Raw genomic sequence first — 12057 nt, 5'->3', positions numbered from 1 at the left:
GAATTAGTTTTCATGTGAAGATTTGACAAACATTTACTTCACAGGCAATAAATATACATCGCGATTATATTTGCGGAAAACTTTCCCTGGCCCGAAGGCATGTGACTGAGGGAGCTTTGATTTCCTTTTAAGGGCAATATGCAAATAAGGACGGCATCTTCTGTGTTCCTGCAGTGTTTTCACAAGGGATATATCATTAGACATTGCAATATTTTAGCAGAATGGATATGTCAAAGCAGCAGCACTTTGTGAAAAGGGACATTGTGATTTTTTATACATGAGTCGTTGAGACGTTAAGAGGCAGCGGATGATGTCGGGAGGCAGTTGTGTGCGAACATCAAACATACTTACCTGGCAGGGGAGTAACCATGATCAAGAAGGTGGTTGTCCCAGGACGAGGCTAGCCCATTGCACTTCGGGTGTGCTGACGCCTGCGATGTCCCCAAATGCGGGATACTCGACTGCAAAATTTGTGGTAGTGGGGGACTGCGTTCGCGCTCTCCCCTGGCTTTGCAATTAATATCAGAATTGGCAACATATGCATTTGTAACTTCAATATTTATTCAGCAATCTCAATCGATACTTCAATTCCAGCAACTATACTTTATTTCCAACACAGGCACTGATAAAAATGGCCACTAACCCTGCAAAGCATTTACAGAAAAGGTTATCACAAAGCTCTCGGAGTCCAAGCCGACCAACTGCCTATCATCATGCATAGACAATCCAACAGGGGGCGACGGACAACTCGTGTGCAACTGTGCTGTCATACACACACAATCCAACAGGGGCACAATATTTCAGTCTGCAGCTTCAAGAAATCACATTTCACTGCCGAAAATGTCTCCCTTCGATCTCGGGGACCACAATTCCACACAGTACAACCCACAAATCTCTTTCAATTCATCTGCAGCTATCTTACCACACTAAGTGGAGGAAGTGCATCCGGGAGGGCGCTGAGCACCTCGAGTCTCATTGCCGAGAGCAATGCAGAAATCAAGCGCAGGTAGCAGAAGGAGCGTGCGGCAAACCAGGCTCCCCACCCACCCTTTCCTTCAACGACTATCTGTCCCACCTGTGACAGGGACTGTGGTTCTCGTATTGCGCACACATCGAAACATAGAAAATAGGTGCAGGAGTAGGCCATTCGGCCCTTCGAGTCTGCACCACCATTCGATAAGATCATGGCTGATCATTCCCTCAGTACCCCTTTCCTGCTTTCTCTCCATACCCCTTGGTCCTTTAGCCATAAGGGCCATATCTAACTCCCTCTTGACGATATCCAACGAACTGGCATCAACAACTCTCTGCGACAGAGTATTCCACAGGTTAACAACTCTCTGAGTGAAGAAGTTTCTCCTCATCTCAGTCCTAAATGGCCTACCTCTTATCCTAAGACTGTGTCCCCTGGTTCTGGATTTCCCCAACATCGGGAACAATCCACCCGCATCTAACCTGTCCCGTCCCGTCAGAATCTTGTATGTTTCTATGAGATCCATTCTCATCCTTCTAAACTCCAATGTATAAAGGCCCAGTCGATCCAGTGTCTCCTCATATGTCAGTCCTGCCATCCCGGGAATCAGTCTGGTGAATCTTCGCTGCACTCCCTCAGTAGCAAGAACGTCCTTCCTCAGATTAGGAGACCAAAACTGAACACAATATTCCAGGTGAGGCCTCGCCAAGGCCCTGTACAACTGCAGTAAGACCTCCCTGCTCCTATACTCAAATCCCCTAGCTATGAAGGCCAACATACCATTTGCCTTCTTTACCGCATGCTGCACCTGTTTACCAACCTTCAATGACGAAAGAACCATGACACCCAGGTCTCGTTGCACCTCCCTTTTTCCTAATCTGTCACCATTCAGATAATATTCTGCCTTCGTGTTTTTGCCCCCAAAGTGGATAAGCTCACATTTATCCACATTATACTGCATCTGACATGCATTTGCCCACTCACCCAATCTGTCCAAGTCACCCTGCAGCCTGTTAGCATCCCCCTCACAGCTCACACCGCCACCCAGTTTAGTGTCATCTGCAAACTTGTCGATATTGCACTCAATTCCTTCATCCAAATCATTAATGTATACTGCAAAGAGCTGGGGTCCCAGCACTGAACCCTGCGGCACCCCACTAGTCACTGCCTGCCATTCTGAAAAGGACCCGTTTATCCCGACTCTCTGCCAACCAGTCGTCTATCCACGTCAGTATATTACCCCCAATACCACGTGCTTTGATTTTACACACCAATGGGACCTTGTCAAAAGCCTTTTGAAAGTCCAAATACACCACATCCACTGGTTCTGCCTTGTCCACTCTACTCGTTACATCCTCAAAAAATTCCATAAGATTTGTCAAGCATGATTTCCCTTTCCTAAATCCATGCTGACTTGGACCGATCCTGTCACTGCTTTCCAAATGCGCTGCTATTTCATCCTGAATAAATGATTGCAACATTTTCCCCAGCACTGATGTCAGGCTAACCGTTCTATAATTCCCCACTTTGTCTCTCCCTCCCTTTTTATACCGCAGTGTGAGCTGGCCCCGTGCTGTCCCCGGGTCCCTGTCCCCGAATTCAGGCCTCTCCTGGTCCCCGATCACGTCCCTCCACAGTCTCTTACCGCCCCTTCGCCCCGACCTCGTCGCTCCTGCTGTGTGTGCCCACGCGCCAATCAGCGAGCTGATCCAAAATAAGTGTGCTGAGATAGCTCCAGATGAATTGAAAGAGATTTGTGGGTTGGAGTTGATTTAATGCTGAAAATGCCCAAGCAATTTGTCCAAAGTAGCAGTGAAGAAAGTTGAATGAACTATGTGGCTAAAGCAAGTGAAAGTGCGTGATGTTCTGCTGAGACCACAGCTTCCGTGCTGTGTGGAATTGTGGTCCCCGAGATCGAAGGGAGACATTTTCGGCAGTGAAATGTGATTTCTTGAAGCTGCAGACTGAAATATTGTGCCCCTGTTGGATTGTGTGTGTATGACAGCACAGTTGCACACGAGTTGTCCGTCGCCCCCTGTTGGATTGTCTATGCATGATGATAGGCAGTTGGTCGGCTTATAGAAACATAGAAAATAGGTGCAGGAGCAGGCCATTCAGCCCTTCTAGCCTGCACCGCCATTCAACGAGTTCATGGCTGAACATGAAACTTCAGTACCCACTTCCTGCTTTCACGCCATACCCCTTGATCCCCCGAGTACTAAGGACTTCATCTAACTCCCTTTTGAATATATTTAGTGAATTGGCCTCAACTACTTCCTGTGGTAGAGAATTCCACAGGTTCACCACTCTCTGGGTGAAGAAGTTTCTCCTTATCTCGGTCCTAAATGGCTTACCCCTTATCCTTAGACTGTGACCCCTGGTTCTGGACTTCCCCAACATTGGGAACATTCTTCCTGCATCCAACCTGTCCAAACCCGTCAGAATTTTAAACGTTTCTATGAGGTCCCCTCTCACTCTTCTGAACTCCAGTGAATACAAGCCCAGTTGATTCAGTCTTTCTTGATAGGTCAGTCCCACCATCCCGGGAATCAGTCTGGTGAATCTTCGCTGCACTCCCTCAACAGCAAGTATGTCCTTCCTCAAGTTAGGAGACCAAAACTGTACACAATACTCCAGGTGTGGCCTCACCAAGGCCCTGTACAACTGTAGCAACACCTCTCTGCCCCTGTACTCAAATCCCCTCGCTATGAAGGCCAACATGCCATTTGCTTTCTTAACCGCCTGCTGTACCTGCATGCCAACCTTCAATGACTGATGTACCATGACACCCAGGTCTCGTTGCACCTTCCCTTTTCCTAATCTGTCACCATTCAGATAATAGTCTGTCTCTCTGTTTTTACCACCAAAGTGGATAACCTCACATTTATCCACATTATACTTCATCTGCCACGCATTTGCCCACTCACCTAACCTATCCAAGTCACTCTGTAGCCTCATAGCATCCTCCTCGCAGCTCACACTGCCACCCAACTTAGTGTCATCCGCAAATTTGGAGATACTACATTTAATCCCTTCGTCTAAATCATTAATGTATAATGTAAACAGCTGGGGCCCCAGCACAGAACCCTGCGGTACCCCACTAGTCACTGCCTGCCATTCCGAAAAGTACCCATTTACTCCTACTCTTTGCTTCCTGTCTGACAACCAGTTCTCAATCCACGTCAGCACACTACCCCCAATCCCATGTGCTTTAACTTTGCACATTAATCTCCTGTGTGGGACCTTGTCGAAAGCCTTCTGAAAGTCCAAATATACCACATCAACTGGTACTCCTTTGTCCACTTTATTGGAAACATCCTCAAAAAATTCCAGAAGATTTGTCAAGCATGATCTCCCTTTTACAAATCCATGCTGACTTGGACCTATCATGTCACCATTTTCCAAATGCGCTGCTATGACATCCTTAATAATTGATTCCATCATTTTACCCACTACTGAGGTCAGGCTGACCGGTCTATAATTCCCTGTTTTCTCTCTCCCTCCTTTTTTAAAAAGTGGGGTTACATTGGCTACCCTCCACTCGATAGGAACTGATCCAGAGTCAATGGAATGTTGGAAAATGACTGTCAATGCATCCGCTATTTCCAAGGCCACCTCCTTAAGTACTCTGGGATGCAGTCCATCAGGCCCTGGGGATTTATCGGCCTTCAATCCCATCAATTTCCCCAACACAATTTCCCGACTAATAAAGATTTCCCTCAGTTCCTCCTCTTTAATAGACCCTCTGACCACTTTTATATCCGGAAGGTTGTTTGTGTCCTCCTTAGTGAATACTGAACCAAAGTACTTGTTCAATTGGTCTGCCATTTCTTTGTTCCCCGTTATGACTTCCCCTGATTCTGACTGCAGGGGACCTACGTTTGTTTTTACTAACCTCTTTCTCTTTACATACCTATAGAAACTTTTGCAATCCGCCTTAATGTTCCCTGCAAGCTTCTTCTCGTACTCCATTTTCCCTGCCCTAATCAAACCCTTTGTCCTCCTCTGCTGAGTTCTAAATTTCTCCCAGTCCTCAGGTTCGCTGCTATTTCTGGCCAATTTGTATGCCACTTCCTTGGCTTTAATACTATCCCTGATTTCCCTAGATAGCCACGGTTGAGCCACCTTCCCTTTTTTATTTTTACGCCAGACAGGAATGTACAATTGTTGTAATTCATCCATGCGTTCTCTAAATGTCTGCCATTGCCCATCCACAGTCAACCCCTTAAGTATCATTAGCCAATCTATCTTAGCCAATTCATGCCTCATACCTTCAAAGTTACCCTTCTTTAAGTTCTGGACCATGGTCTCTGAATTAACTGTTTCATTCTCCATCCTAATGCAGAATTCCACCATATTATGGTCACTCTTCCCCAAGGGGCCTCGCACAATGAGATTGCTAATTAATCCTCTCTCATTACACAACACCCAGTCTAAGATGGCCTCCCCCCTAGTTGGTTCCTCGACATATTGGTCTAGAAAACCATCCCTTATGCATTCCAGGAAATCCTCCTCCACCGTATTGCTTCCAGTTTGGCTAGCCCAATCTATGTGCATATTAAAGTCACCCATTATAACTGCTGCACCTTTATTGCATGCACTCCTAATTTCCTGTTTGATGCCCTCCCCAACATCACTACTACTGTTTGGAGGTCTGTACACAACTCCCACTAACGATTTTTGCCCTTTAGTGTTCTGCAGCTCCACCCATATAGATTCCACATCATCCAAGCTAATGTCTTTCCTAACTATTGCATTAATCTCCTCTTTAACCAGTAATGCTACCCCACCTCCTTTTCCTTTTATTCTATCCTTCCTGAATGTTGAATACCCCTGGATGTTGAGTTCCCAGCCCTGATCATCCTGGAGCCACGTCTCCGTAATCCCAATCACATCATATTTGTTAACATCTATTTGCACAATTAATTCATCCACCTTATTGCGGATACTCCTTGCATTAAGACACAAAGCCTTCAGGCTTGTTTTTTTAACACCCTTTGTCCTTTTAGAATTTTGCTGTACAGTGGCCCTTTTTGTTCTTTGCCTTGGGTTTCTCTGCCCTCCACTTTTCCTCATCTCCTTTCTGTCTTTTGCTTTTGCTTCCTTTTTGTCTCCCTCTGTCTCCCTGTATAGGTTCCCATCCCCCTGCAATATTAGTTTAACTCCTCCCCAACAGCACTAGCAAACACTCCCCCTAGGACATTGGTTCCGGACCTGCCCAGGTGCAGACCGTCCGGATTGTACTGGTCCCACCTCCCCCAGAACCGGTTCCAATGCCCCAGGAATTTGAATCCCTCCCTGCTGCACCACTGCTCAAGCCATGTATTCATCTGCGCTATCCTGCGATTCCTACTCTGACTAGCACGTGGCACTGGTAGCAATCCCGAGATTACTACTTTTGAGGTCCTACTTTTTAATTTAGCTCCTAGCTCCTTAAATTCTTTTCGTAGGACCTCATCCCTTTTTTTACCTATGTCGTTGGTACCAATGTGCACCACGACAACTGGCTGTTCTCCCTCCCATTTCAGAATGTCCTGCACCCGCTCCGAGACATCCTTGACCCTTGCACCAGGGAGGCAACATACCATCCTGGAGTCTCGGTTGCGTCCGCAGAAACGCCTATCTATTCCCCTCACCATCGAATCCCCTATCACTATCGCGCTCCCACTCTTTTTCCTGCCCTCCTTTGCAGCAGAGCCACCTACGGTGCCATGAACTTGGCTGCTGCTGCCCTCCCCTGATGAGTCATCCTCCCCAACAGTACTCAAAGCAGTGTATCTGTTTTGCAGGGGGATGACCACAGGGGACTCCTGCACTATCTTTCTTGCACTGCTCTTCCTGTTGGTCTTCCATTCCATATCTGGCTGTGGACCCTTCTCCTGCGGTAAGACCAACTCACTACACGTGATACTCACGTCATTCTCAGCATCGTGGATGCTCCAGAGTGAATCCACCTTCAGCTCCAATTCAGCAACGCGGACCGTCAAGAGCTCGAGGCGGATACACTTCCCACACACGTAGTCGTCAGGGACACCGGAAGTGTCCCCGAGTTCCCACATGGTACAGGAGGAGCATATCACATGACTGAGCTCTCCTGCCATGTCTTAACCTTAGATACCCTTAAATTGGTAATAACAATGTTATAGTTCACTTACTGATATAAAAAATAAAAGAAAAGCTACTCACCCAACACCAGCCAATCACTTACCCCATTGGCTGTGACGTCACTTTTTGATTACTTTCTACTTCTATTTTGCTTTCTCTCCCGCTGTAGCTGCACCGGTCGCCTTTATAGGCCGCTCCCCTCTCACCAACTGCCGCTGGACTCCGAGAGCTTTGTGATAACCTCTTCTGTAAATGCTTTGCAGGGTTAGTGGCCATTTTTATCAGTGCCTGTGTTGGAAATAAAGTATAGTTGCTGGAATTGAAGTATAGGTTGAGATTGCTGAATAAATATTGAAGTTACAAATGCATATGTTGCCAATTCTGATATTAATTGCAAAGCCAGGGGAGAGCGCGAACGCAGTCCCCCACTACCACAAATTTTGCAGTCGAGTATCCCGCATTTGGGGACATCGCAGACGTCAGCACACCCGAAGTGCAATGGGCTAGCCTCGTCCTGGGAGAACCACCTTCTTGATCATGGTTACTCCCCTGCCAGGTAAGTATGCTTAATTTTCGCACACAACTGCCTCCCGACATCATCCGCTGCCTCTTAACGTCTCAACGACTCATGTATAAAAAATCACAATGTCCCTTTTCACAAAGTGCTGCTGCTTTGACATGTCCATTCTGCTAAAATATTGCAATGTCTAATGATATATCCCTTGTGAAAACACTGCAGTAACACAGAAGATGCCGTCCTTATTTGCATATTGCCCTTAAAAGGAAATCAAAGCTCCCTCAGTAACATGCCTTCGGGCCAGGGAAAGTTTTCCGCAAATATAATCGCGATGTATATTTATTGCCTGTGAAGTAAATGTTTGTCAAATCTTCACATGAAAACTAATTCAGAATCTGACGTGTTTGAAAAAGCAATGTTCCAGTTTTGCACAGGGGAAGATCAATAGGGAGGTGTGAGCTTGTGGCCGGGAGTCTTCGTCACAACAACAGCAACAACAAAAACTTGTATTTATATAGCGCCTTTAACGCAGTGAAACGTCCCAAGGCATTTTTTAAAATTTCAAAATATACTTTATTCATAAAAAAATCTGTACAGTACATTCAATGGCATTTCAGTACATTTAGCTTCAGTCAGCAATTCCATACAATACATCTGGGTGCTGACGGCAGTTCCGTTCGTTACATTTCTTGTTTTTCAGTTCCAGTGCAATTCGGTCCAATAAACGGGATACATTGTGGTACATTCACACAAATTGCGTTTCATGTGTCACAATACAGTGCCCGGAATGGGTGACGGTACATTTACATTTTTCTTTTCAAACATGCATTTCGTAACACACCTTGCATTGTACATGGCACGACATCGGTGTTTACAGATTTGGTGCTCCGTGTGCACAAAAAATAAATTACAAATACAGCCCGAGGGGGGTTTGTACTGATTCCATCCCCTGGGTTTACCGTGGCAGAAGGGCTTTAAACTGTGGCCCTTCCCCACCGTGCCTTTGCGGCGACTGCACCAATTTTTAGTGCGTCCCTCAGCACGTAATCCTGGATCTTGGATTGCGCCAGTCTGCAACACGCAGACGTGGACATCTCCTTGCTCTGGAAAACCAGCAAGTTTCGGCAAGACCAAAGAGCGTCTTTGACCGAGTTGATGGCCCTCCAGCAGCAGGTGATGTCAGTCTCGGTGTGTGTCCCTGGGAACAGCCCGTAGAGCACAGAGTCCTGTGTTATGGAGCTGCTCGGAATGAACCTCGACAGCAACCACTGCATCTCTTTCCAGACCTGCCTTGCAAAGGCGCAATCCTGAAGGAGATTGGTGACAGTCTCGTCCGCCCCGCAGCCGGCCCGGGGGCACCGTGCCGTGCTGCTGAGACGCCGGCTGTGCATGAACGCTCTGACAGGTAAGGCCCTCCTCACCGCCAACCAAGCTACGTCTTGGTGCTTGTATGAAAGCTCTGGCGATGAGACGTTCTGCCAAACAAGTTCGACAGTCTGCTCAGGGAACCACCCGACAGGGTCCACCCTCTCCTTCTTTCGTAGGGCGTCCAGGACCTTACGTGCTGACCACTGTTTGATGGCCTTGTGGTCGAAGGGGTTTCTTTTGAAAAACTTTTGCCCGAAGGACAGGTGGACAGGCATGGTCCAACTGGTGGGGGCGTTTCGCGGCAGCGTGGCCAGACCCATCCTTCGCAACACCGGGGACAGGTAGAACCTCAGCACGTAGTGACACTTGGTGTTTGTGTACTGGGGGGCTGTGCATAGCTTGATGCAGCCGCACACAAAGGTGGCCCTCAGAATGAGGGCCACGTTTGGAACGTCCTTTCCTCCACTGTCCAGAGATTTGTACATCGTGTCTCTGCGGACACGGTCCATTTTGGACCTCCAGACAAAGTGGAAGACGGCCCGGGTGACTGCCGCGGCGCAGGAGTGTGAGATGGGCCAGACCTGTGCCACGTGCAGCAACCCCGAGAGCACCTCACTTCTGATGACCAGGTTTTTGCCTGTGATGGAGAGGGAACGCTGCTTCCAAAATGCCAGTTTCTGTTTGACCTTGGCGATACGCTCGTCCCAGTTTTTGGCGCACGCCCCGTCCGCTCCGAACCATATTCCCAACACCTTCAGGAAATCTGGTTGACGGTGAAGGGAATGGAGGCTCGGTCGGTCCAGTGGCCAAAGAGCATGGCCTCGCTCTTGGTGCGATTGACATTTGCTCCCGAGGCCAGTTCAAACTGGTCGCAGATTGCGAGCAATCTGCGGACCGACTGCGGATCCGAGCAAAAGACGGCGACGTGGTCCATGCACAGGGAGGTCTTGACCTGAGCGCCTCCGCTGCCTGGGATCGTCACCCCTCTAATGCCCGCATCCTTCCTGATGGACTAGGCAAAGGGCTCGATACAACACACAAACAAGACAGACGAGAGAGGACAGCCTTGCCTGACTCCAGATCTGATTGGATATATTTAGTGAATTGGCCTCAACAACTTTCTGTGGTAGAGAATGCCACAGGTTCACCACTCTCTGGGTGAAGAAGTTTCTCCTCATCTCGGTCCTAAATGGCTTACCCCTTATCCTTAGACTGTGACCCCTGGTTCTGGACTTCCCCAACATTGGGAACATTCTTCCTGCATGTAACCTGTCTGAACCCATCAGAATTTTAAACGTTTCTATGAGGTCCCCTCTCATTCTTCTGAACTCCAGTGAATACAAGCCCAGTTGATTCAGTCTTTCTTGATAGGTCAGACCCGTCATCCCGGGAATCAGTCTGGCGAACCTTCGCTGCACTCCCTGAATAGCAAGAATGTCCTTCCTCAAGTTAGGAGACCAAAACTGTACACAATACTCCAGGTGTGGCCTCACCAAGGCCCTGTACAACTGTAGCTGAGGTGGGTGGGGTGGCTTGACCCATCCACCTCCACGGAGGTGTGTGGGGTTGCTGACCCATCCACCTCCATGGCACGAACCTGGTATTGCAGTACTTCCAGGAACGGTGCTTGGGCTCTAGGCCTTTTGGCTAAGAGCATTAGCGCAAGGTGACCTCTGGCGTTTGTGATCTGACAAAGAATTGAAAAGATTGGCTATGGAAAAAAAAACACCTCCCTGCCCCTATATTCAAACGCCCTCGCTATGAAGGCCAACATGCCATTTGCTTTCTTAACCGCCTGCTGTACCTGCATGGCAACCTTCAATGACTGATGTACCATGACACCCAGGTCTCGTTGCACCTCCCCTTTTCCTAATCTGTCACCATTCAGATATTAGTGTGTCTCTCTGTTTTTACCACCAAAGTGGATGACCTCACATTTATCCACATTATACTTCATCTGCCATGCATTTGCCCAGTCACCTAACCTATCCAAGTCACTCTGCAGCCTCATAGCATCCTCCTCGCAGCTGACACTGCCACCCAACTTCGTTTCATCGGCAAATTTGGAGATACTACATTTAATCCCCTCGTCTAAATCATGAATGTACAATGTAAACAGCTGGGGGCCCAGCACAGAACCTTGCGGTAGCGCACTAGTCACTGCCTGCCATTCTGAAAATTACCCATTTACTCCTGCTCTTTGCTTCCTGTCTGCCAACCAGTTCTCAATCCATGTCAGCACACCCCCCAATCCCATGTTGTTTAACTTTGCACATTAATCATTAAGGGAGACATTGAAGCCACTTAAATGTGATTTAGTGTTGTTACTTTAAACAGCAGACTGACTCCCCCTGTTGGATTGTGTCTGTATCAGAGCTTCTCCCTCGCCCCATGTTGGATTTTCTGTGCATCCGCATCATCGGCAGTCGCTCGGAATGGAGGAAGCCTCTTGTTGCCTCGACTCCGAGAGTTCTGTGATGGCCTCTTAACGTGTCAACGAGGCTTTGCAGGGTACTGGCCATTTTGAATCACTCCCTCTGTTGAAATGAAAATACACCGTAACACTGATCAACAAATATTGAATTAACAAATGGATATATTTATAATTCTGACATTAATTGCATAAATCAGGGGAGATCGCGAACGCACTCCCCCACTACCACAAATTCTGCAGTAGAGGATCCCGCATTTTCATTTGGGAACATCGCAGGCAATGGCACACGCGGAAGTGCAATATGTCCTGGGAACACCACCTTCTTGATCATGGTTAATCCCCTGCATGGTTTATGCTTGATTTTCGCGCACACTGCCTCCCGACATCATCCGCTGCCTCTTAATGTCTCAGCGACTCATGTCTAAAAATCACAATGTCCCTTTTCACAAAGTTCTGCTGCTTTGACATGTCCATTCTGCTAAAATATTGCAATGTCTAATGATATATCCCTTGTGAGAACACTGCATTAATACAGAAGATACCGTCCTTATTTGCATATTGCCCTTAAAAGGAAATCAAAGCTCCCTCAGTAACATGCCTTCGGGCCAGGGAAAGTTTTCCGCAAATATAATCGCCATGTATATTTATTGCCTGTGAAGT

General features: G+C 47.6%; 3 non-coding genes across 3 annotated transcripts; 1 reads left to right on the top strand and 2 right to left on the bottom strand.

Moving 5' to 3' along the window:
- The first annotated feature begins 343 nt into the window (after positions 1–343).
- LOC139244062 (U1 spliceosomal RNA) lies at positions 344–507 on the top strand. The gene has a single exon (XR_011589855.1). It is a non-coding gene; the product is annotated as a U1 spliceosomal RNA (small nuclear RNA).
- A 6971-nt stretch (positions 508–7478) lies between these two features.
- On the bottom strand, positions 7479–7642 carry LOC139244061 (U1 spliceosomal RNA). Its single transcript, XR_011589854.1, has one exon. It is a non-coding gene; the product is annotated as a U1 spliceosomal RNA (small nuclear RNA).
- A 3949-nt stretch (positions 7643–11591) lies between these two features.
- Positions 11592–11751, bottom strand: LOC139244066 (U1 spliceosomal RNA). The gene has a single exon (XR_011589860.1). It is a non-coding gene; the product is annotated as a U1 spliceosomal RNA (small nuclear RNA).
- Between the last annotated feature and the right edge of the window lie 306 nt (positions 11752–12057).

The sequence above is a fragment of the Pristiophorus japonicus genome, unplaced genomic scaffold, assembly GCF_044704955.1.
Source record: "Pristiophorus japonicus isolate sPriJap1 unplaced genomic scaffold, sPriJap1.hap1 HAP1_SCAFFOLD_201, whole genome shotgun sequence".
Taxonomy (NCBI): domain Eukaryota; kingdom Metazoa; phylum Chordata; class Chondrichthyes; family Pristiophoridae; genus Pristiophorus; species Pristiophorus japonicus.
The sequence above is the reverse complement of the archived record's forward strand: the minus strand, read 5'-3'. Positions and strand labels throughout refer to the sequence as shown.